Here is a 25,017-nt window from a genome sequence, read left to right on the forward strand (position 1 = left end):
TGGAGTTTGGGTGAGGGAAACATCACTTTTCCTTGGCCAAAAGAGCTTTTCCAGGGCTCAAAGGCCAGGACCTGTCGCCATCTGATTGTGGCAGCGATGTTGATTTAATGCTGTTCCACACTGTCCTTAATGCCTTAATAAGGTTTCTAATGCAGTTTGTGCCTTCCTTCCATCTCCAAGTCCCTGCTTCCCTTTGTTCTCCCACAGCAATAATCACTGATTTATCCTCTCCCATGTCCTCTCCATGCTGTGCATTTCCTGATTTGTGTGTTGAGCTCCGTGGGTAAATTTTTCAGAGCAGTTTATTTGGCTGTTTTACATCAGTGATGGTGGCTGGGTTTTGGGAAGCACAACAGACCCAGCTGTGATATAATTTCTGTGGGGTTTGGACAGAACTGTCCCATTCCAAGTTTCCCTCTTGGCTCTACCTTGATGAAGCCACTGCAAAGGACACAGGGAGGATTTTACATTTGTTTTACATGTGTTGGACAAAACTTCCAGAGGCTCAAAATCTAATACCCCACCTGTCCTTTCTGCCATTCACCTGAGAAGGACAAAAGGCAATTAAAATCACCAGCAATGACAGGAGCTGAGGGTTTTGGGTTGTGGAGCGTGGCTTGCCATGAACGGCTCTGCAAAAATTGTCACATCTCATCTTTGTCTCCTGCCAGAGCTCCCTTTCCCAAAATGCTGCTGGGCTTTCCAAATTGCAATGATTTAGAAACAGCTCCCTTGTCTAAATTTTTTATTTTCACCCAAGCTAAGGCACGGGGAAGTGATGTTACAGAGAATTTGTGGCTGTGCCATCCCTGGAAGTGTCCAAGGTTGGACAGGGCATGGAGCAACCTGGGATGGTGGGAGGATAGATAGGCAGGAGGTGGCACTGGATGGGATTTAAGGTCCCTTCCAACCCAAACAATTCCATGGTTCTGTGATTCTGTCACTTAACAAAGCCAGCAGAATGCAGAGTTTGAGCTCAGAGTCGCTGCTGTCAGCAGTGATCAACAATTTATCCCAAAAACTGATAAACAGTTCCAGCCCAAAACGAAAACCAAACACTTTCTGTTTGCTAGGAATGGGAAGCAAACTTGCCTTGCAGCTGTGCTGAGAAGTTGGCTGGGATGAGACACCCAGGGTGAAATGTAAAATTTGTTTCCTCCTGTTAAACAATTTTACCCTGCTAGAAACCACGTGTTGGCCACATCTGGGCATGGCTGGATGAGTGACTGTAAAATGTGAGATGGCTTTTTTCTTGGAGTTTATGGCCTAAATAAATAGCTCACAGCACGAGGGTTGATGTGAATATCTGAGCACTGGCCAAGGAGCAGTGATGCAGAGACACCTGGGCAAGCTGGGTCCCAAAATCAGCCCATTTATAGGTGGGAGTTCATGGCAAGGAGAAAATATGAATTAAATTCCTTGCAATTCTCCCTGGCTCAAGTTCACTCCCAGTTTACCACTTAAAACATAATTTTTGGAGGACTTTAATGAGGTCTTTAATAGTTTGTAGCTGCGTGAGCTCTAAAAATAAAGAAGAATCAAAACTGGCTTTGAACACCTGCGAGCTTGGGATTTGGCTGGGAGCTCTGTGCTGCTTCCCCATCAGGGGAGTGAAAGGGAAATCCATTTTTGTAACTGGAGCTTTTTGTTGGCAGAGAGAGCTCTGAACTCTATTTTACCCTCTGTACCAGCTCACAGGAATCAGACACTGCCAAGGCTGAGTTTATTCTGCCTGTCACAGACATCTTTTCATGGAAAATCCTTTCCTTAGGATTTTTTCTCCTGAGAAGCTGGGAGGCCTCAGGAACAAAATGTGAACAATGGTTATCTGCTGCTGTGGAATGCAACAGGTGCATCTGTGATTGGTCCATGTTGGTTGTTTCGAATTAATGGCCAATCACAGCCAGCTGGCTCGGACAGAGAGCCCGAGCCACAAACCTTTGTTATCATTCTTTCTGATTCTATTCTTAGCTTAGCCAGCCTTCTGAGGAGAACATTTTATTCTATTCTTTTAGTATAGTTTTAATGTAATATATATCATAAAATAATAAATCAAGCCTTCTGAAACATGGAGTCAACATTCTCGTCTCTTCCCTCATTCACAAACCCCTGTGAACACCTGGCACAGGTGGTGACCCCAACGTGATACCCTGTCACAAGTGGTGACCCCGACGTGATACCCCGACACAGGTGGTGACCCCGACGTGATTCCCTGTCACAAGTGGTGACCCCGACGTGATACCCTGTCACAGGTGGTGACCCCAACGTGATACCCCGACACAGGTGGTGACCCCAACGTGATTCCCTGTCACAAGTGGTGACCCCGACGTGATTCCCTGTCACAGGTGGTGACCCCGACGTGATACCCTGTCACAGGTGGTGACACCAACGTGATACTCCGACACAGGTGGTGACCCTAACGTGATAGCCCGTCCCAGGTGGTGACCCCGACGTGATTCCTCATTACAGGTGGTGACCCCAACATGATACCCTGTCACAAGTGGTGACCCCGACGTGATAGCCCAACACAGGTGGTGACCCCAATGTGATACCCCGTCACAGGTGGTGACCCCGATGTGATACCCTGTCACAGGTGGTGACCCCGACGTGATACCCTGTCACAGGTGGTGACCCCAACGTGATTCCCTGTCACAAGTGGTGACCCCGACGTGATAGCCCGACACAGGTGGTGACCCCGATGTGATACCCCATCACAGGTGGTGACCCCGACGTGATACCCCATCACAGGTGGTGACCCCGACGTGATACCCCATCACAGGTGGCGACCCCGACATGATACCCCGTCCCAGGTGGTGACCCCGACGTGATACCCCGACACAGGTGGTGACCCCAAAGTGATTCCCTGTCACAAGTGGTGACCCCGACGTGATAGCCCGACACAGGTGGTGACCCCAACGTGATACCCTGTCACAGGTGGTGACCCCGACGTGATACCCTGTCACAGGTGGTGACCCCGACGTGATAGCCCGACACAGGTGGTGACCCCAATGTGATTCCCTGTCACAGGTGGTGACCCCGACGTGATAGTCCGACACAGGTGGTGACCCCGATGTGATACCCCGTCACAGGTGGTGACCCCGACGTGATTCCCTGTCACAAGTGGTGACCCCGACGTGATAGCCCGACACAGGTGGTGACCCCGATGTGATACCCCGTCACAGGTGGTGACCCCGACGTGATACCCTGTCACAGGTGGTGACCCCGACGTGATACCCTGTCACAGGTGGTGACCCCGACGTGATACCCCGTCACACTGCCAAAGCAAACCAAGCACCTGCCTGAAGGGCGATCAGGAGCTTCAGTGAGTTCCTGCTGTAAGGCACGGCCATTATTCCCCTCCTGACATTGTTCTAGTGTCTCAGAAATTCCAGATGTTCCTTTCTGGATGGTGTTTGCCTTGCCACCAGAGCTGGAAACCCAGCAGAAGCTGTGGATGGTGCTCTGAAATAAAAAACTGAAGGTGAGAGGTGGCCCAGCACCCACAGATGCTCCTGTCCTCAGAATCCCCCACTCAGAATTACATATGGAACTTTTTCCTTGTTATATCCCCCACTTTCCACCCTTCTTGGATCCAAGCGACACCAGCATGGTAAACCCCACCCTGTGCCACTTCTTGTGTGCTCCTGACATGCTCACTGCAAATTAACTGCTGTTAAACCCATTAATTTTGATTTTGTTAGCTCATTAATGGCCTCCCTTCATCTCCTCCCTTCGCTTTGCAAAGCAGCCTTATATTTAATTAGCACTGACTGACCTTTTTTATTTAGCTGGTAAAAAGGTTATTTAAGTCCTTAAGAAGAATTACTACAACTGCAGTCGACCTGGTTAATTGGTGTATTTTTTGTGAGGGCTAATTAGGCTCATATTGGGGCTGGGGAAGGCTGTGTGCATGTGGCCCAGGTGTGTGGGCATAAATTAATGTTGTTCTTCAGCAAAGGTCAAGGTGCAGAAGAATGAAATAGTAAAAGCACTGGCAAACCTCTTAATGGTGCTCATCAGGGAGATCAGATCTTCCTCTGAAGCTTTCCCAGCAAATGTTAGTGTTTTTCTCCCAAACACAATTAAGATGAATATTTGGGGTTCCATCTGATGATGCCTGGCCAGGAAATTGCAGGGATTAATGAAAAACACCAGCAAGCCTGAGTGCTCAAAAATGGGCATCACATTGTGGAGATAAAACCAGCAGTTCTTGCTGGAGTGAGCTGAGATGGTGGCAGGCAATGGTGTCTCTGTGCCTGTGTGAGTTTAATCAGGTGTATTCACCCCTACATGCCAATTTTGTTCTTTTTAAGAGATGCAAACTGCAGATAATGAAACAAATCCCTGGGCCCTGCATGTAAATATTTGTAGGGAGCTCCTTCCATGATGTTTGTCACAGTTGGGGGAAATAAAGGGAAGGTTTAAATCCCTCAGTTTCATTTTCCCCCTCTCCTCCCTCATCTTCCTATTGACTATTCCATCAGCCTATTGACTTCCTTTCCATACCAAAGTTAACTTTGTTAACAAAACTACAAGTGTCACCAGGCAATTGATAAATCCTTCCTTTATTGAAAGGAGATTTGAACCAATTTGAAGGAGAATTTGAAGGAAAATTTCTGGGAATGCAGGAAAACAAGGGAGTTTAGATAATTGATCTTTTAAACGTAACAAAACCAACAAACTGCAGTTTCTTTAAGTTGAAAACCAAAACCAAAATCTGAACAGAAGAATAACGAGTTTGGTGGATGGCACACTGGAAATTGTGGTTCATGAGCTGATGTTTTTAACCACAGGGGCGGTTTGTAACATTTTAGGAAGTTTTGGGTTTGGTATTGGCCAGGTTGGATGGGGTTTGGAGCACCCTGGGATAGTGGAAGGTGACCCTACCCATGGCAGGGGTGGAAAAAGATCTTTGGGGTCCTTTCCAAACCCAAATGCTCAGTGATTCTGTCATGGGGATCTTTTCCAGAGAGTTTCCCAGTACAATCGTTATTGGTGCAGGTGCCCAAAGCTTGCCTCGTGCCAGGTTTGTGTTCATTTGAATTGCAGAGGCACAGAGAGCAATAGACACTGCATTTGTGCTACAGCCTGAAATGGGATCTTTAACAAGGGTGCTCAGGAGAAAGCAAGTTGCTTTTTAGCGTTTTACATAAAAAATCAAAATACTAGGCTGGCTGGAGCAGAGGCAAGCCAGGAAAATTACCAGCTCTCTTAACAGATGCTTTCTTTGAGTGATTCAAGCATTCATAAATGATGAGTGTGCTGCTCACTCGGGGCACTGGCTTTTATTTTTATTTTGCCTGCTTATAGAGAAACAAAACCTATTCTCTGTAGAGAGCAAGGTAACAAAAATCAGAGACAGAGCTCCTGTTGTTTGCCAAGGCACAGGCATGCTTGACATCCTTTTTGTCTGCAGGTTTAATTTTGAGAGAGAATCTTGCTCCAATAAATTCCTAAAATCTCTACGAGGCAAAAAAATATTGCAATGGAAAAAAACATTTTGCTGTCTTCAGTGTTTGGTTCAGCATAATTAACGTGACTAATGCAAGACAATTTTCTGATAGTTATTATATTAGAGAGCTTAGCTGACTCATAACTGCCCCCATGACAGAGCCAGAATGCAAATTACTTGGATAGAAATAGCACGGAGCTGGTTTGATTAAAATGTGATACATATTTTGAATTAAAAATATGCAAGGTCTTAGCAAATGACCTCAGTGTCGTGTCTCTCCTTGCCCCAAGGCCCCTGAAGAAATTTGCATGATCATTTGGAGACAGCTTCTCCCTTCTCCCTCTGTGGATCCAGAATCTCTGCCATTCATGGAAAATCAGGTTGGTGATTCTGTTCCTTTTCTGAGCTCAGCTACAGCAGAATAACAATGGGGAATTTTGGCCTCTCTTTGTGAACCTGGCTGCCTGATCTTAGTTAGGAAGATAATTGAGCTAACAATAAACCATCAGACTCTATTCCTCGCTAAAAACCAGAGCCAGCTCCAAGTCTCAGCCCCTAAAATCTGACTGTGTCCAGTCACCTCCAAACTCCTGAAATTCCTGAGAACAAAATGTTTGCTGAGATCGTTTTGAAGATTTTTGTGTGCTCTAAACTTTGTCTGAAAGAGCCTGCAAACTTGGGTGTAGACATATTTTCTGAAAAATCCTGTTCTTTAGGATTTTTCCTCCTGAGAAGCTGGGAGGCCTCAGGAACAAAATGCAAACATTGATTATCTGCTGCTGTGGAATGCAACAGGTGCATCTGTGATTGGTCTCATGTGGTTGTTTCTAATTAATGACCAATCACAGTCAGCTGGCTCGGACAGAGCCGAGCCACAAGCCTTTGTTATCATTGTTATCAGTCTTTCTTATTCTATTCTTATCCAGCCTTCTGATGAAATCCTTTCTTCTATTCTTTTAGTATAGTTGTAATGTAATATATATATCATAAAATAATAAATCAATCCTTCTGAAGCATGGAGTCAGATTCTGGTCTCTTCCCTCATCCTGAGACCCCTGTGAACGCTGTCACACTTGGGTCTAAGAGAGGGTCAGAAAATTCTTTTCAGACTGTACAATGATGTCTGAGAGTATTCCAAAAGAACAGGTATTTTTAAATTCCTGTTATAAAATGATCCATCTGTGATTGTGCATTTCTGAGAGAGGGTTTTGTTCAGTTCTTTGTCTTACCTGGAGATGGCGACGTGGCAGTGTCATTGTCACACTGAGGGTTTCTCTCAGGAATACACACAAATTACACAAAGCCAATAATACAAAATAAACCTTGGTTCGAGCTGGCTTTGATAATATATGGAATAAACGCCTTAGAAACATACAGATAATGGAGCTGAAGCAGCTGATTTTGCTAAATGAGGAGCTTGCTGAATGGTAAATTAATTTTTTTATTGCACTTGAACACCCAGCACAGTTTTAATGCTGTGTAACATCCATGGCAGTGAGCGACTTACACAAAACAGAGCCCTGTGCTCCTCTGGGCTGGGTTGAGCTCAGGTTGAGTTACCTGAGCTCTCAAATGTCCTCATCACCTCAGTGCTCCTGTGCCTGAATCAAGCAACTGAAATTTCTTGGTTTTCATAAAGAAGTTTTTCATAACATTTTGCTTGCTTGTGGCTGAGAGATGTTTTTTTTTCAAAGCTGAAATGAAAAGGTTTTGTGCTTAATTACAGCATTTTGAGGGTGGTGCCAGCTCTAGTAGAACATCCCAGAATGGCTTGGGTTGGAAGGGAACTTAAAGAGTTCAGGTTGAGTTACCTGAGCCTGAATCATCAACTGAAATTTCTTGTTTATCAAACTCAGCCCTGGAAGCTTAAAGAAATTTTTCATAACATTTTTATGGGTGAGAGAATTTTCTTTTTTTCAAAGGTGAAATGAAAAGGTCTTGTGCTTAATTACAGCATTTTGAGGGTGGTGCCAGCTCTAGTAGAACATCCCAGAATGGTTTGGGTTGGAACAGAATTTAAAGAGCACCCAGTGCCACCCCAGCCATGGGCAGGGACACCTCAAAGTGTCCCAGGGTGCTCCAAATCCCATCCAGGCTGGCCTTGGACCCTTCCAGGAATGGGGCAGACACAGCTACTCTGGGAATTCCACCTCATTCCTCATTTATATTTCATTTTCACTCGTTTCAAAGAGTTCTGTGGTGGGTTTTAGCATCATCTTCAATTCCCCAATGGAGTGGTTGATGTGGGGGGAGATGGACCTGGTCTCTTCCAGCCTACAGGCAAAGCTGGGCAGATAGCCCAGGTTTATTTTTGCTCAGTTTGTTCATCTGCATTCACAGCAAAAGGAATTCAGGTTTTTTTTGCATTTGTATCTGAGCAGACTTAAATGCAGAGACAATCCCCTTGGGTTCTCTGGATCATTAAGAATACAAGGGAAGTGGTAGATGATATAATTTGGGAACCCACTTCTATAGGAAGCTCTGGGGATTTGAGAAATGCGATTGCACATCTTTTTTTCCCCACGCTGGAAACAATGTCTGCATACTGAACACAAAGGGTTTGCTCACTAAAATGTTCTGGCTCCGAGCAGTGCTTTAAATTCTCCTTTGGGATCAAGGCATCTGAGTTTGGTGAAGTGTTTCCTTTTCCTCTGTGCTCCAGCTTGGATCTCTCTTCCAGCGCCTCATTTCTGTTCCTCCAGTGTGTGACCGTGTTCACAGGGGCTCTTGGACTGGGGAAGAGATGAGGGTCTGACTCCGTGTTTCAGAAGGCTGATTTATTATTTTGTTATATATATAACATTAAAACTATACTAAAAGAGTAGAAGAAAAGGTTTTATCAGGAGGCTGGCTGAGAATAGAATAGGAAGGAATGATAACAAAGGTTTGTGGCTCGGATTCTCTGTCCGAGCCAGCTGGGCTGTGATTGGCCATTAATTAGAACCAACCACATGAGACCAATCCCAGATGCACCTGTTGCATTCCACAGCAGCAGATAATCAATGTTTGTATTTTGCCCCTGAGGTCTCCCAGCTTCTCAGAAGGAAAAATCCCAAGGAAAGGATTTTCCATAAAAGATGTCTGCGACACCAGCGCACCCCGTTCTGTTCTGATACCTTTGCTGACAGGAAGGTAAATGCAGGATAAATTGTCACTTTACCATGTTGCAGTGTGCTGAATAATGCATTTAACTCGCTGTGGTGATGTCCCTGCCCTGTGCCCAGTGTCTGCAGCCCTGACTGCTGGGCTGGTGCTCTTTGCTCACCGAGCTCTGAGCACTCCAAGAATTTTGTTCTGCACACACATTCAGGGAAAGGATGGAGGAAACATAAGAGCTGAAATGAGAGATGTGGGACTCCAGGGGCTCTCCAAAATGCAGTTTATTGAGTACAAAATGCAGTTTATTGTATACAAAATGCAGTTTATTCCATCCAAGAGGTTTCAGCAGTCCAGGGCTGTGGGTGACAGAGCTGTGCCCACAGCTGTCAGCTCCAGCTGCAGGCAGGCCTGGAGACCCTTAGTTTAGGTTACATTGCATTATAAACTTTTCTTTTGGTTACAATGCATTATTTACTTTTCTTTGCTGAGCATCTTCATACAGCAGAACCAATCTACACCTTAACTATTATCTATAGCCTATCATAACTACTGTAATTACCATATTCATGTTACTGTTCTCTAATCACTAAAAGTCAGTACATTGCAGTTTAAACTAGAAGTTGTTTTTCAGTTTTCTTGCAGTGGAAAATTCTGAGACTTTTTTTTCCTTGTAACTTTGCTGCCTTGTTTGCCTGTGCTCTCTTCCTGCTTGGTAAAAACATCTTCTTGTTTGGGGTGGGTTTATCCTTTGCTCTAAGCCATAAAAACCCCTTCTAACTAACACACCCTTTGCCTCCTTGGTTATCCAGCAAGACTGGCTCAGCAATTCTTTTCTTCTATATCAAAACTTGGTTCCATCTCTATTCCTTCATCAGACTCTACATTTAAAAATCTTTCTGCCAAACACACAAATCTGTGAGACTTTCTTGTCAAACTTTCATCGTTCCCAACAAGGAAACGTTCCACAAATAGGCTGAGTGACCCCAGCAAATGAGAGAGGATGGTTTTCCCCTTTCATGTCACTGCCTTGCTGTGTTTTCCTACCTTGGGAGTTGTTTGGAGGAGAAGGGAAGATCAGCTCTGACGCTCACGGGGTCTGTGCTGTATTTTTAGCTCTGTCACAGCTGTTTATGTCACCCTGATGTGCCACCACATTACACTTGGCTCCCCAGCTCCTCAGATGGCCTCTTTAACACTCAATCCTCTCTCCAGGTGTGATTAATTCCACTTTCCACGGGCTTCCTGTGCTGTTTGAAAAGCTGGCTGCTCGTGTGGAACACAGAAACCCCCCTGGCATCATCTGCCCGCTGTGATTTCAGACACAATTCCCAAGAAGAGGCATTTATTGCATGGAAACGCTTCCAAAAGCCTTGAGGCCCCATAAAATGTGACCCCATGAAGTCAGGGTCAGAGGCATCCTTTACCTAAACATAAACCGAGCGTTTGTGGCTCACAAGGTAAAATCCCAGGTTCTTCCAGAGCTGGGGCTGCATGGGGAAGGGAGAGCTGCTATTCATTATCAAGTGTCTCATTTGGAAGGCAAAATCCCAGGTTCTTCCAGAGTGTGGCTGTTGGGACTGCATGGTATTCAGTTATCAAGTGTCTCATTTGGGCACATTTCTTTAATTTGAAAAGCAAATGAAGGAAGGGCCCGAGCCATCTGTCTAACACTGTGCTTCTATTCCTGACATTTTTTTTTCTGATTATAATATCCTGGCAGCTCTGTGGCATCCAAGCTCCACTCCAGACAGAGGAAAAAGTGGAAAAGGTACAGGAGAAATTAATCTACAAAATCTGGATAAACTGTTGTTGATCTTTTTACACTTGGTTAATTGCAGAAACTGTTATCTCCCAGTTGAGATTAAAATCTCTCCTTCCAAGGTTTAGTCCAGGATGTGGCTTGGACAAATCCAAACTCTATGTCCCATGCCTGGAGAAGTGTAAAAATGGGTTCTTGGAGCTGTGGTCCAACCATTCATGCCATGCTCTGCTTGGTATTCCTGAGCTCAGAAATGCAGGAAAGAAGAATAAGAGGGTGACTGGAGGCACAGCTTTCAGTTTAGATTAAATGACAGAAATTAAAATCAAGATGGAAAAGGAGAAGACAACAAGGGAATGACTACCATGGGCCGCTGTTTTTCACACCACTTCAGGAACCAGAAATGGCCTTCAAAATAAATGTTTAAGAAAACCAGACATTAAACAGTGGGGCCTTTGCAGTTGATGCTGCAGCGATTTAAGACACAGATTCATTCCAGACAAGGTTAAGGGATTTCCTGCAGGACATATTCCTGCGTTCCTCTTGCCTTTTTCAGCTCTGACAAAACGCAGCCCTCTGGCTGTTTGGGGCTGGTGACAGATCACTGCGCACTTGCCCTTGATTCCGTTTCTCTTTGAGCATCCAACACCAGACAGACAGGGTTAGGTGACCTCCAGCTGGATTTGCATTTTCCTAGGGAGGAGTGCTTGATAACTGGGTTGTTCCTGTTGTCTGGTGGAGCTGATGGCTCAATCTGCCACCATGGAATGCAGAATTTCTTCACGTGGTCTTCCAAGTCTGAAAACCTTTGGAATCATTGCACAGCATTTGGTACAAGAGGGCTTTTAAAATGCAGGTCATTATTGTCTGTGTTGAGCTCTGGGTATTGAATAGGGATGTATTTACTCTTCAGAAAATTCTATTTATACTGCAATGATGCTTCAGGCCAATTTCTGTATAATTTCTGTGCATTTATCTTTGTTGATGATGGATTATTTGAAGAAGTCTGTCTTTATATTGTCAGTGACTTAATGATGAGAATCAGAGCTTGAGGATTTGCAGAAGAAAGGAAGTGCTTGACAGGCACTCCTGAAATTGTTTAGCCAATCTTTCATTCTAACAATAGGGAAATAAAATAACCCAAGTGCAGAAATAGATATTTCTGAAGCAGAACATAATGCTTATCAGCATAGATAAACAGGGAGAGGATTGATGAGTTTTAAAAACTGTGTCAAAGACTCCTGTTCAAAAGCCACTTGTAAAAACAAGTGGAGCAGGCTCCTCCTGCACCTCTTCTGTTGCAGGGTGAATTAAAAGTGTTTTATTCAGAAAGGAGTTTTGCCTGGAAATGGGAGTCTGAAGTGGCTTTTCCTTTTCCTTTTATTGGGAAAGGAGTTTTGCCTGGAAAGGGGAGCCTGAAGTGGCTTTTCCCTGCCTTGTCGCAGACATCTTTTCATTGAAAATCCTTTCCTTAGGATTTTTCCTCCTGAGAAGCTAAGAGGCCTCAGGAACAAAATGTGAACAATGATTATCTGCTGCTGTGGAATGCAACAGGTGCATCTGGGATTGGTCTCATGTGGTTGTTTCTAATTAATGGCCAATCACAGTCAGCTGGCTTGGACAGAGCCAAGCCACAAACCTTTGTTATCATTCCTTTCTATTCTTAGCTTAGCCAGTCTTCTGAGAAACTTTTTCTTCTATTCTTTGAGTATAATTTTAATGCAATATATATAATAAAATAATAAATCAAGCCTTCTGAAACATGGAGTCAGATCCTCATCTCTTCCTTTAACACAAGACCCCTGTGAACGCGGTCACACTGCCCATGCCCTGCTCTGCCAACCCTGCTCCCTTTGTTGAGGCTGCTGAGAACGAAGCCAATTTGCAGGTTGTGATGAATTTCCCTTGCAAACCGCGCAGTGTGGGAGTCTCGGGGGACAGGAGATCAGAGCTCCCGGGTGCTGGGGTGAGGGATGTGGTGCTGAACAGAGCCTCGCTCCTCTGGGCTGAGCCACAGCTTCAGGGGAAACTCCTGCAGAGGATCCCAGAGGGGAGCAGCCCATCTGTGCCTCGGTGCTGCTGTGTCTGATTGCGACAAATATTTTCCCTTTTGAATGTATTTCACTGCAGGGCCTAATGCTGTGATCCAGAGCTCCAGCAAAGGCACAAATAGGTGTCACAATGGGACACAAAATAAAACAACTTGGATACTGGAACTCCAAGGTAAGAAGAAGGGAAGTTTATTTTCTGACTCCAGCATTTATAGATTTCCAAAAGTGACAGTGGATTGGAGAAGGAAAGTGGCACTTCTCCAATAACACTGAGCAAACCAAGAGTCCATCAAAATTTCTCCTCCTCCAGAAAAGAATGCAAAACAATGAGTTATTTACAGAAAGTGTGTGAGAAACTCCTTTACAAGAATGTAAACATCAGAAGGCTTAAAAAATCAGGGCAACATGGGTGTTGCAATAGAACACAAAAAAGAACAACTTGGATACTGGAACTCCAAGGTAAGGAGAAGGGAAGTTTATTTTCTGACTCCAGCATTTATAGATTCCCAAAAATGACAGTGTCACCTCTCCAATGACACTGGGCAAACCAACAGTCCATCAAAATTTCTCCTCCTCCAGAAAAGAATGCAAAACAATGAGTTATTTACAGAATGTGTGTGAGAAAGTTAATTACAGGAATGTAAACATCAAAAAGCTTAGAAAATCTTTAAAAATCAGGGCAACATGGGTGTCACAATAGGACACGAAATTACACAACCTGGACACTGGAACTGCAAGGTAAGAAAAAGGGAAGTTTATTTCCTGCCTCCAACATTTATAGATTTCCCAAAGTGACAATGGGTTGGAAGATGACAGTGCCGCCTCTCCAGTGACACTGGACAAACCAACAGTCCAGAAGGTTTTGGCAGCTGGGTCCCCCAAATCCCCACCCACACAATTCTACCACTTCCATCCTTATATAACATATTGATGTTCACCAAGAAAGGCAGCTTTAAAAAGCTTTTCTTGGTGTTTAAAACCAAAAATAACAGCTCTGCTAAGTCGCTGAAGGTCAGTGTACAACAGCATGACAGCAGATATGACACCACTGCTAATCTAATCAGAGCAAAACAGATGTGGGGAGCTCCCACGATTTCCTGCTTATTAGGATTAGATTTGTCCTGTGATTATGAGTTTCTTTTGCCTTCTGGAGATACGGATGCTCACACAATACTCTTAAAGATGCATTTGAGAATTATTAAGAGCTGGTTTGTCACAGCGTCTTCCCTATCTGCTGCTGGCATAAATTTATTAATGAGATAAATGCTATCCCCTTCAGAAGTAATTAGGACAAATAAGATGATTAGGACAACAAGAAGTTTGATGTGTGTGTGTGTCCCAGACAAGTATGAAAATGCTGCAGATTCCATAATCTTTGCCATTTTTTTTTTGAAGACAATTAACTGGGTTAAGCAAATTCTCCCTGTGAGGCCAGACCTTCAAAACAGTGCCTGTTTTTATTATTTTTATTTACAATTTCATTATTTATATTTTATTATTTATATTTTATTATTTATTATTTACTTCTCAACATCACCCACGTGTTTCTATTTCCAACGTCCTGTTTTTCATGTTCAATGGGATTTTCGTTTGAATATTTTCCAGGCTGTGAGAAATGACTCTCATAATGTTAAAGTGTTTATTAAACTTTATCAAAGATACAACAAAAGCCTGAATAAGGAAAAATCACAGTGCTGGGAGTGTCTGCGACTATCTGCCAAGTGCTCATCTATAAAATGAATGTTTTGCCTTTTATCCCCAAAGTTTTGTCAGTCACCTCCTTCTCTGCCATCTATTGGTGGAGATTATTTTTTTAAATCTTGATTGGAGCTCTGGTGTTATCTCTTGGTATGAGGTAGCCCTCTCCAAATGCCCTGATCACTCCACAAAGGAGAGGGGAAAGAGGAATATGAGAGGACATATTACAATAAAATCACTACACACTTTAACATCCACATAACATCTATCTCTTAATTGTGAGAGCCAACTATTAGATTATTCATCAGCACCACAGGACTAAACTCCTCCTTTAGCCTCTCCACTTAGGAGAGCTGATATTTCTTGTGGTGCAAATCTGCAGAGCTCAGTTTAATTCATACTCGTGGGGTGGTTACAAATCGCAAACCTCAGCTGCATCTTTGGACGGACTTAAAATCTTTTTTTTCCTGTGAATTTATGCTGTGCAATCACAGATTCCTTCCCTAAAGCTGCACCAGGCAGGGTATTTATCCTTTCTTGGTGTCTAACATTATCACCAACCTGTAAACAAGAAGTGCCAAAGGTTCGTTAATTTTAAAGCCCAAGCTCAGCCGTGCTCGGGGGTGTGAAATCTGCCAGGAGGGGTGGCCAGGTTAGCGTGGAGGCACATCAGGGGTTGCTGTCAGAATCCCCAGGACTCCCATCTGGCCCGATGAGCTCTCCAGGAGCAGATGTTCCACTGCCTCCTCTCAGCGTGGCACAGCTGCCGCTCCAGCCTCGGCGGCGCCGGCTCCTTGGGTTAACGGGGAAACCCAAGGTTGGAGGCAATGATGTCTGAAAATCAACTCCAAACAGCCTGGTGGAAATTAGGCAGGGCTGATTAAAAAGAGCAGAATGATCTCTGGTAGTGCTTAAATGCAGCTGTGCTGCTGTGACACCATCCCAAACCCGTGTTCCTGTGATCCAACCTGTCCCATGTCCTTCCCTGCAAATACAGGTGCTGTGTGTGGGGTGGAGCTAGGAGGGAAGAGTGATTTTATGTTATTTCTGTAGCCTAAATCCCCCTTTTCTTTGTGATGCTGCTCCAATATCCATCAAGCCTTCCCCTGAGGGAAGGCTGGAACCAAAAGTTGGAGCTGCTTAAATTTGGAGCCCAAAATGATGGGGTTGTTTATGGTCTACCAAGTTTGAAAGCAGAAGGATGGAGCTGTTAAAGGTCTGTCAGGTTTGAAACCAAAAGGATGGAGCTGTTTAAGGTTGGAGCCCAAAATGATGGGGCTGTTCAGGGTCTACCAAGTTTGAAACCAGAAGGATGGAATCATTAAAGGTCTGTCAGGTTTGAAACCAAAAGGATGGAGCTCTTTAAAGTTGGAGCCCAAAATGATGGGGCTGTTCGGGGTCTACCAAGTTTGAAACCAAAAGTATGGAGCTATTCAAGGTTGGAGCCCAAAACGATGGGGCTGTTCAAGGTCTATCGAGTTTGAAACCAAAATGTTGGAACTATTCAGAGTCTACCAAGTTTGAAACCAAAAGCATGGGGCTATTCAGGGTCTATGAAGTTTGAAACCATAAGGATAGAGCTGTTTAATATTGGAGCCCAAAATGAGGGGGTTGTTCAGGGTTTACCAAGTTTGAAACCAAAAGGATGGAGATGTTTAAGGTCTACCAAGTTTGAAACCAAAAGATGGAGCTGTTCAAGGTCTACCAAGTTTGGAACCAAAAGATGGAGCTGTTCAAGGTCTATCAAGTTTGGAACCAAAATGATGGGGCTGTTCAAGGTCTATCAAGTTTGAAACCAAAAGTATGGAGCTATTCAAGGTTGGAGCCCAAAATGATGGGGCTGTTCAAGGTCTATCGAGTTTGAAACCAAAAGGATGGAGCTGCTTAAGTCCAGATCCCAAAATGATGGGCTGTTCAAGGCTTATCAGGTTTGAAACCAAAAGGATGGAGCTGTTCAAGATGTACCAAGTTTGGAACCAAAAGGATGGAGCTGTTCAAGGTCTATCACATTTGAAACCAAAAGGATGGAGCTGCTTAAGTCCGGAGCCCAAAATGATGGGGCTGTTCAAGATGTACCAAGTTTGAAACCGAAAGGATGGGGCTGTTCAAGGTCTATCAGGTTTGAAACCAAAAGGATGGGGCTGTTCAAGGTCTATCAGGTTTGAAACCAAAAGGATGGAGCTGTTCAAGGTCTACCAGGTTTGAAACCAAAAGGATGGAGGGTTCAACACCTGCCAAGGCTGAGCCCAGCAGGACGGAGCTGCTCGAGGTCTGCCTGGATGATCCCAAGTCCCAAATCGAGCGCTGCCGTTGCAGACCCTGCTCTGGCCCCTGGCTGTGGCAGGGCCATGCTCACTGAAATGGCAGCACAAAGCATTTGTCAGCCTCTGACTCTTTCATCAGATAAGGACAGGGCCCAGATGGCGAATTCTGCAGTCCCTTTTTGTTGCAGTTCTGGTTCTTACGGAAAAGTCTGCAGGGTCAGAGCCACGCACTTTGCTAAGATTGAATCCTCAGCAGGAACTGCATCTGCAGCACTCCATTGGTTTTACTTTTGTTTAACAGACCATAAACAATTTGTTTATATAGACAGCTTTTCATCTTCCACGGTGAGTCATCAGTGAGTTCTCCTGGGATCAGTCCCCACTCCGGTTGTTGCTTTTCGTTTATGTTCCAGGCTTGGATGATTTAAATCATCAGCATTTCCATCTGAATCCTGAGGCAGCTGCTTTATGGCCTTCTCCCCGCACAAAGGATCTTACTAAAAATCTACATTACGGGCCTGGCGGATTAAGCTTTGCTTTGAAATGCTTTGATATAAAGTAGAAAAGAGATGTTACGACCTATTGGCCACAGAGGGGAGAACCCCAGTCCATCAGTGCTCAAAACAGAGGTCCCTCTCTCCGAGCAGCCCTGATTTAATGGGGATAAGGATGAACTCTCACTCTGTGAGTGCTGGAAGGATGGAAAATGTGTGGCACAGGGCACTGTGTCCTACACACACACAGGGGAAGTGACCACATGGGCTGGGGTGATGCCCTGAGGGTGACCAAGTGGGCAGGAAAGCACAGCCGGGTGTTTTTAGCTAAGAGCTGGAATTTTGTGAGAGAGTCTGAGCATCTGTGATGAGGCACAGTCCTGGGAATGGCTGGAACCAGAGAGAACTGTCCGGTTTTCGGCTGTTTGGAGGGCCTGGAAAGGCCCGGGGTGGCCTTGGGGCAGCCCGCGTATCAAAGGAACAGAAGAGGCTTCAGTTCTTCTTTCGGTTTTTATGTTTATTAATTGTTTATCTAAAAGATTTTCTTTCGGCCCGACAGAGCTCTGCTCAGCAGCCAGCCATGAGCACACTCCCCTCCCTCCGGGCGGTCACCTATCTTTATACCCAAAGTTGCGTATACAATATTTAGCATTTTTCCCCAATACCTTTCACCCTTATTGCCCGGTGCACTTTTAGTAATGACCAATCCCAAAGTGCCACCATCACCACAGAAGATGGAGGAGAAGAAGAAGAAGAAGAAGAAGGACAGGACACGCCCCAATTCCTCCATCTTACTTCTCTAAACCCCCCTGTACAGAAATCCTAAACCCTGTGTCTCACCCTCTAATTAACCAATCCCTTCACCATTCACCCCGGTGAAACCCTCCTATCCTCATACAGGTGTCGTCTCCTGTGTAGGATCAAAGTGCAGCCACCAGACACTTCTGGAACATTCCAGGACTCCCGAGCCCCCCAAGGGTGGTCTCGGTGACACCTCAGTCCTGAGGTGCTGAGATCCCACAGAGAACTGAAGAAAAACCTTCTTTGACTTGCAGTTTCATTTTTAGCCCACCTTCATATTATCCTACAGGGCAAGAGTGGCACAGGGTCTTCAGATCAGAACTGCAGGCTGTTTCAAAGTTTATCTTTACTTTTAATTCTTAGATGTATTTAATTAACTTTTTAGTTTCACGTCTTGAGTTCAATGCTCCGAGTGTGGTTACACCTCCAGTGGCTGAAAGATTCCAAAGTGACCGACTCTCTCTCTTCATATTTCCATCAGTTTTTAGGGAGGAACCTCTTGTCCTGGAGCCCAAATAATGTATAATTTTGATGGATAGCATTTCCCCTGAAGTGTCACTGAACTCTTGGGGTGATTTCCCTTGCTGAGCTGCAGAAATAACTCAGATTAACAGCCCCTACTTAGGGGGAAGGAGATGCTGCTGCTGCTTTGTTGTGAAAAATCCTGGAAAAAATAGATTACTCCTTGAAATTGCACCAAATGTGCCTAAATTAAGGCTTGGAAGGGACTGCTTTTTCCTGTGGAGGTGTTTATTTTAAAAAGTACTTTGGAGCAAATAATTCATTATCCTCTCACCTTGCACTTGGCGATTGCTTATACTAGGAGTCCACTTGGAGAAGCAGTTGGCTTTTTCCTTCATTATATATACATAGACCCAAAGAATTTTTTATACTCCAGTAAACATAATTTGTACTTCATGACGTGTTATGAGTTTCTCGTTGTATGAATGTCTTAAAATGAATTTATAAATAATTTTTATGGTTCAGTGAGAAAAGCCATTAAGGTGTTTTAAATGTTTGGAAGTGCAGGAGTTGAAAGAGTGGGTTGATATATGGGGTGCAACGGGAGTTGGGAGTTGTGCAGGAATGCTCTAGAGGGAATCTAGAGGGCTTCAACTAAAAATTATTAAAATTGCTACTGGTAGATAGGGTACAGAAAAAAATTTAAAGGTGAAAGGAAATGAAAAACATTCAAGTAATAATATCACGGTGTTCACTCACTTATTGTGATCTATTTAGATCAAGGTAAATGTTAGATTCATTTTAAATGTTTAAATAAATCTGTGAAGGTCTGCAAATAATTTGTCTGCTAAGGCATTGACCCTTCCCCACGCCTTGGAACTGTTTAGTGTCAGAAATGCCACTTGTGACCCTGAAAAAATATGGTGGTAGAGCTCCAGGCTTGTCTTGAATTTTTTAATTATTCTGCACAACAGAATGCATGAGAAAACAACTGCATTGTGTGACTCCTGGAATCCTGGAGATGAGTTGCTGTCCATGAATTTTCCTTTTCCCCTCTAGCATGAAAAGCATAAATCCATGGGAATGAGTGGAATTGAGTGTGGCACCATCTCTGCTAAACTGTGGAAACTTTCTGCAATTAATTGCACAATCACTTCATTTGGAAGAGCAACTGCTTCAGCTCTGAATGGCTCCCACATCTCAGGGTAAGGTCTCTTCACTATTTCTCTGTGTTATTTTTAATTAACTTGGAACGAGCATTTGTGCATGGAAATCTCAGTGCAAATGTGTACAAGTGTTTTTATACCTCCCTCCAGCTGCCACGCTCTGCAGGCAGGGATTTTGTTCAATTTTGGCTGTTTTTGCCAAATTTCCTGGGAAATCTGCTGGGATCAGGCAAGAGGGCAGGTAAGGGACGAGGGCTGTAGCAAAGGGACAAGCACCAGGATCAGAACTTCCCCGAATCCCACTGAATTCCATGAGAATCTGCATTTACAAGGGCATGGAGTGACAGGGGAATGGCTTCAGACTGCCAGAGGACAGGGATGGATGGGACATTGGGAAGGAATTCTTCCCTATGAGGTTCTGGGAGTTTTTGGGATGGAATTTCCAGCCATGGAGCCCACCTGGAGGCAGTGAGGTGAAGTCAAGTGTTAGCGTTCAAAATCACAATAAATCATGGCAGATTTTGGGATTTAGCCTCCTCAGCTTTTGAATTTAACACGAAGCAGAGGCTAGAGAGGAATTCAGTGGGCTCTTAGCTATGGGTGTGAGTGCAGGCACAGCAAGCTGCAGCATTAGGAACAGCTGCAGAGGCCAATTTGACAGAGTGACCCCACGAAATCACTTAATCCCCACTGGTTTTACACAGGAGCTGCTGTGTGGCTCTGGTTTTTGCTTTGGGGCAGGCAGGAGGTGGTGGCTCTGCAGCTCAGAGGCACAGCAAGGCTTTAGGATGTCGTAACAAAAGGAAGGGAAGGAAGTTCTAGCTGCTTATCATTTATTCTAATCAGCCTTTCCTCTGATTTTCTGCATTACAGCACCACTGAGCAGCGGGGTGTTGGCAGCAGAGAGGCTGAAACCTTCTCTCAACACAGGCAAATATTTCTGGGCATCAGCAGCTCCTGCAGCAGAGGTGAGGGCAGGAGCATCACAGCTGAGATGGGTGGGGAGGCTGGGCTTGGGATCCTCAAGTCAGGGAGGATGAAAATGGTATTGAATTTGCCAGCAAAATCCTTAATCCTGGAGCACAGGGAGCTTTTCTGCATGCACCTCAGGTGTGTGGAATCCTTGTGTGAAGAATCCCATCTAGAAAAGGCAAAAAGCCTGTGATAAATATATCTCCTTTGATGTGATGAAAGTGAAGCTCTCGGAGCAGAAGAACTGCTGGTGCCTCTGTAAACATTTTGGTTTGGTCTTAGTCAAATAGACTGAAGTAATCAAATAGACAAGAGTGTGAAAGTCAGAGGGAAAAAAACCAACAACTCTGAGTGGGCCAGGATCAGCTCAGGGTAACTCAGGGCTGGAAGCTGGAGGCAGGATAAGCCTGGCTCATTATTCTTGCCTGTCTTGATTTGGAAAGCCAGGTGCCTGCTGAGGAAGGCAGGAGCCTCCCCTGAAATGGAGAATGTAAACACCCTCCCTCCAAATTGCTATAAATTTTAAATTAAGGGACTCTCGGGCAAAACATATGGGAGCAGGAAATAACAGTTCTTTAATAGAGAAGAAAAGAAAAGGACAAAATGAACAATGCAGTGAACTAAACCAACACTGTCAGAGTCAGAACCCAGCCTGACACCCTGTGGGTCAGGGTGTTGGCAGCAGTGCCATTGGAATTGTGGCTCAGCCCTCAGCAGTGCCAGGGCTGGTTCTGCTGGAGCAGGATCCTGGACAAGGGTGGAGTCTCTTCTGGAGATCCAGGGGCAGAGGCAGCTGCTGCTCCTCTGGGAAATCCAGCAGAGAAGCCGTGCTGGTGTTCCAGAATCCCCAGATTATATCCAGGCAGGAATGCTTGGCTGGTGCTCCAGAATCCCCAGATTATATCCAGGCAGGAATGCTTGGCTGGTTCTCCAGAATCCCCAGATTATATCCTGGCAGGAATGCTTGGCTGGTGTTCCAGGATCCCCAGATTATATCCAGGCAGGAATGCTTGGCTGGTGTTCCAGAATCTCCAGATTATATCCAGGCAGGAATGCTTGGCTCCTCCCTCTGGGCTCACATCTCCCAATGGGATGCTGTGGTTCTTATCAGCCAGGCAGTGACATTCAGTGGCCTCTTATCAGCAGATCTTTCTCCTGAGGGAGGTGTGGGTGTGGAAGAGATAAGGAAAACTGCCCATTTGACAAGAGACAGCTGCCATACAAATGGCAAATAGAATAAATTCATCTTGCCTTGCAATCTGGGACGTTGTTTTCTTTACTTTTCTATTCACAGGTCACCAAGTGCCACTTAAGAGAGGGCTCTGTGCTCCTCTTGCTTTTCCTGCCTGCTCAAATCCCAGCAAGTGCTGGGTGAGCACAGAGCCACTCCTGAGGTTAAATATTGAGTGGTTTTCTCCATTTCCATTTGTGCAGGGAGCTGCTTCAAGTGCAGCTCATGTCAAAAAATAATCGAGCTCCTGAAGTGGCTCTTGGGTTCATTCAGCTGGGCTGGGGCTGCTGCTGGTTCTGCCTGTTGTGTTCTGCGCTCACCTGGAGTCAAACATGCTGCAGCAATATTCGTTAAGTGCCTGGCTTAATTTCACCTCCAATTTGAATTTTATGAGGCAGTTATGTGTTAGTTAAAGGCCCTTTTGAAATGACTGAAAAGATCAGGTGAATTTTAAAATGCTGGCTGTTTAAAGCCTCATTGCTATTTTAATTGAAGTGAATTTTAATATCTGAAAGACATCTTTGTTAATACATTAAAGAAGTTTAACGCTATTAATTGATATGGAACAGAGTAGCAGTGAATTTATTATGTGGTTTAAAATACCAACTGGTGTTAAAGCTATTTCTGCTTTGCATTTCTATTAAATGCCAACCATAACTTGCTGTAGAGGCTGCTGGAGACCTGACTATTGATTAAATTACCTTCCAATCAGGGCTCACTGTCAGGCACTGAACAATCCTGTTAAAAAGTGCAGGAAATCTCTGGTTTGGGAGCATCAGGGAAGGCTGAAATTCTGCTTTAAGTGGCAGTTCAGGATCTGGTTTGGCTGATAGATGGAATAATAAGGTTACTGATGAAGATGAAAAATAATGCTGTGAAAATAATGGGTTTTTTAGAAGTTTTTTTTAATTTATTCTGCCCACCATGAAGCATCCCAGCAGCTGTGTTGTCTCCCTAGATAAAACAGGAGATAAGGGGGGTGAGTGGCAGAGATCAGGGTTAGATGAGGATCTCAGCTGTGCCCCTTCTTTAAAACGAAGGGAATTTGCCTTCTGTTCTCTCTGCTTTTGCCTTCTTGCTCATTTAAATACAAGCTTTTCAAGGAAAGTTATATAAAAACCCTGACAGCTCCTTATGGCAGCTCCATGTGAGGAGAGGATCAATCGCTCTTCAGTTTTTCCCATTTCCTGTGCTGGCTTCAGAGCCAGAGTTTGCTTTTTTTTTTCCCCAAGAAAATTGTTTCCTCCTCAGTTTCTAGAGGCAGCAGAAGATTTTATCTAAAATTTGAGGGCTCATTTTTGCACCAAATCCTGAGCAGATTCCAAGGAAATGGTTTGTCCCATGATAATGAAGAATGAATTTAGTCTTCAAGGTGATGCTCTCAAACATGGAAGGGATTTAAGAGCAGCTCCCCTGAGCTTTGTGGCTGTCACATTGCAGACAAACTTCCCTAGACTTTAAAAAATAATGTGGAAAAGCAGAAATCTTTACCCTGGAACTTTTAATTAAAGCACATTTTAAATTCTCATCCAGATTCAGAGTAGCCTTAGGTCAGCTTGTCACCTTCCATTTCTGAAGGATATTAAAGTGCACTGAACAATTAGTCCTTCTGGAGATTTAATACACTTTAATAAATCCATTTTAGGCCCCTATGCAGATTAACTTTATTGTGTTCATTTGTGAAAACAAAGGTTCCTGAGCGCTGGGGGAGGAATTTTCAGCAAACTTTGTTTCAACAACATCAACAAAAAATATCCTTATTTTCTGTGTGCTTCAGGGGTGTCTGACAAACTGGGGAACAATACAATGTGCAAGCTTTAGCCAATTAATCCTCCCATTATTCGCCAGGCGGTGTGGCCAGGCTGAAATCCATTCTGCAGAGGATAACTTATTCAGCAGGGCTTAATCCTCCCCCATCCAGCACCAAATGACTTTGGACTTGCATAAATTTATAAATTTTGTCATTATTTGACCAGCTCTCCCAGGGTTTGGAGTGTAATTCTTGCTCTGCTAAGCCTCTTTTGTCCCATGCTGCTGGAAGCTGCCTTGGCTGCTTTGCATATTTTTATTCCAAGGCAGTAAAAGTTTATTTCTATTTGTAATAAATTTATAAAAATTTGCTATTTATTTCCAACTACCACCAGTAGTTGGTTTTTTTTTTGTGATTTTTTTTTTGAGGTGCAGCAGAATTTGTAGGTGTTTGAGTAAGTTTGTGGAGGGCTGGGTTAGTTGCAGGAATTAGGGAAGAAAGTTTTTGTTAGGAAAATTAACCCACAAAAAACCACAGGTTTATGTCCAAAAAGGAGACAGAGGAGTCCTTTGACTTTATTCCAATCCAGGCAGAGGCCATGGGGCATCCCCTGGGATCTCTCAGATTTTTGGAGGTGCAGCCTCCCTTTTTATCCCAATTTCCAGCCACATTTCCCTTCTCTCTTTCCCCATTTCTGAGGCACTTAAGTGGTTCAGACTCCCCAGAACACCTGATCCCAAAGATTCCCCTCTAATGCATAACCCTCCCTTTTCATTTTTAATTCTTACAAAATTTACGGGTTTTTCTTCCCCATTGTTTCTTTCATCTTTCAATGTCCAATTTCATTTACCAGCAAACCTAAAGTTTATTTGTAAAAGCAAATCTCTTTTCCCATTCATCAATCAGTGGAATCCTTCCCATGGTTTCTTTCCTCTCCCAGTGCTGGTTTTATCTCCCAGCAGCCCCACAGCTTGTTTGGAAACACAAATCCACCTTTCCTCTCAGTTTCCAGATGAAGTTCAGGGTTAATAAAATAAAACAGAGGAATGCTTGGAGCTGAAATGGGGACACAGAAGAGATGCCACCCTGGCACTGTTCCAAATCACATCTCTTTTTGCCAGCCCTGGACCAATCTGCATCTTTTCTCCATCCCAAAAACCCTCTGCATGGAATTTCCAGGTGCTGGCTGAGCTGAAGCTGAGGAAGGAGAGGAGGTGGCTTTGTCATTTTTCTGCTGCTCTGTGACTCTGCTCCGGGCCCGTAATGCACTGCACTGGAAGAAGAAAAGAATATTTACACTATTACAGGCACATTCCTGCTTTTTTCCCCTCCACTTCATCCTCCCGTGCAGCTCGGATAATAGCTCAGGTGAGAGGTGGCTCCTTCCCCAGAGAACTCAGGGAAAAGATGATGCCTCTACCTGCGCAAGCCCTCTTTGAATTATTTAGTGTTTTAAGCAATTTCCATCTGCTGGAAATGGGGATCTTTGCTCTCTGGACCAGGAGGGCTCCAGCACAAGACAAGATGATGCCATCCCTGATTTTATCACCTTCTGACAACTCTCCTCAGCCAACAAAACGCTGCCTGAGGGCAGGCAGGATGCAGAGACAGAAAGTTCCTCATCCACCAGGGAATTTCCCGTCTCACTTTAATGGAGTCACATCAGGCTGAGAGGGAAATTGGGCTCACTCAGCTCAGCCCTGAGCAATTTCAGTTCAAACTTTTCCAACAGGGAGCTGAGACTTTTGGGCCTTGTAATTGGTCTGGGATGGCTGTGGGTTTAATTGTGGTGGTGATCACAGGGGTCCCAGGAAGAGG

The 25,017-nt window shown here is 44.4% G+C and overlaps 1 long non-coding RNA gene across 1 annotated transcript; it reads left to right on the forward strand.

The window, feature by feature from the left end:
- The first annotated feature begins 5,634 nt into the window (after positions 1 to 5,634).
- On the forward strand, positions 5,635 to 25,017 carry LOC113460469 (uncharacterized). Its single transcript, XR_003382329.2, has 4 exons — positions 5,635 to 5,832; positions 19,140 to 19,285; positions 20,120 to 20,214; positions 24,379 to 25,017. It is a non-coding gene; the product is annotated as an uncharacterized LOC113460469 (long non-coding RNA).

Source organism: Zonotrichia albicollis, chromosome 26 (assembly GCF_047830755.1).
Source record: "Zonotrichia albicollis isolate bZonAlb1 chromosome 26, bZonAlb1.hap1, whole genome shotgun sequence".
Classification (NCBI taxonomy): Eukaryota; Metazoa; Chordata; class Aves; order Passeriformes; family Passerellidae; genus Zonotrichia; species Zonotrichia albicollis.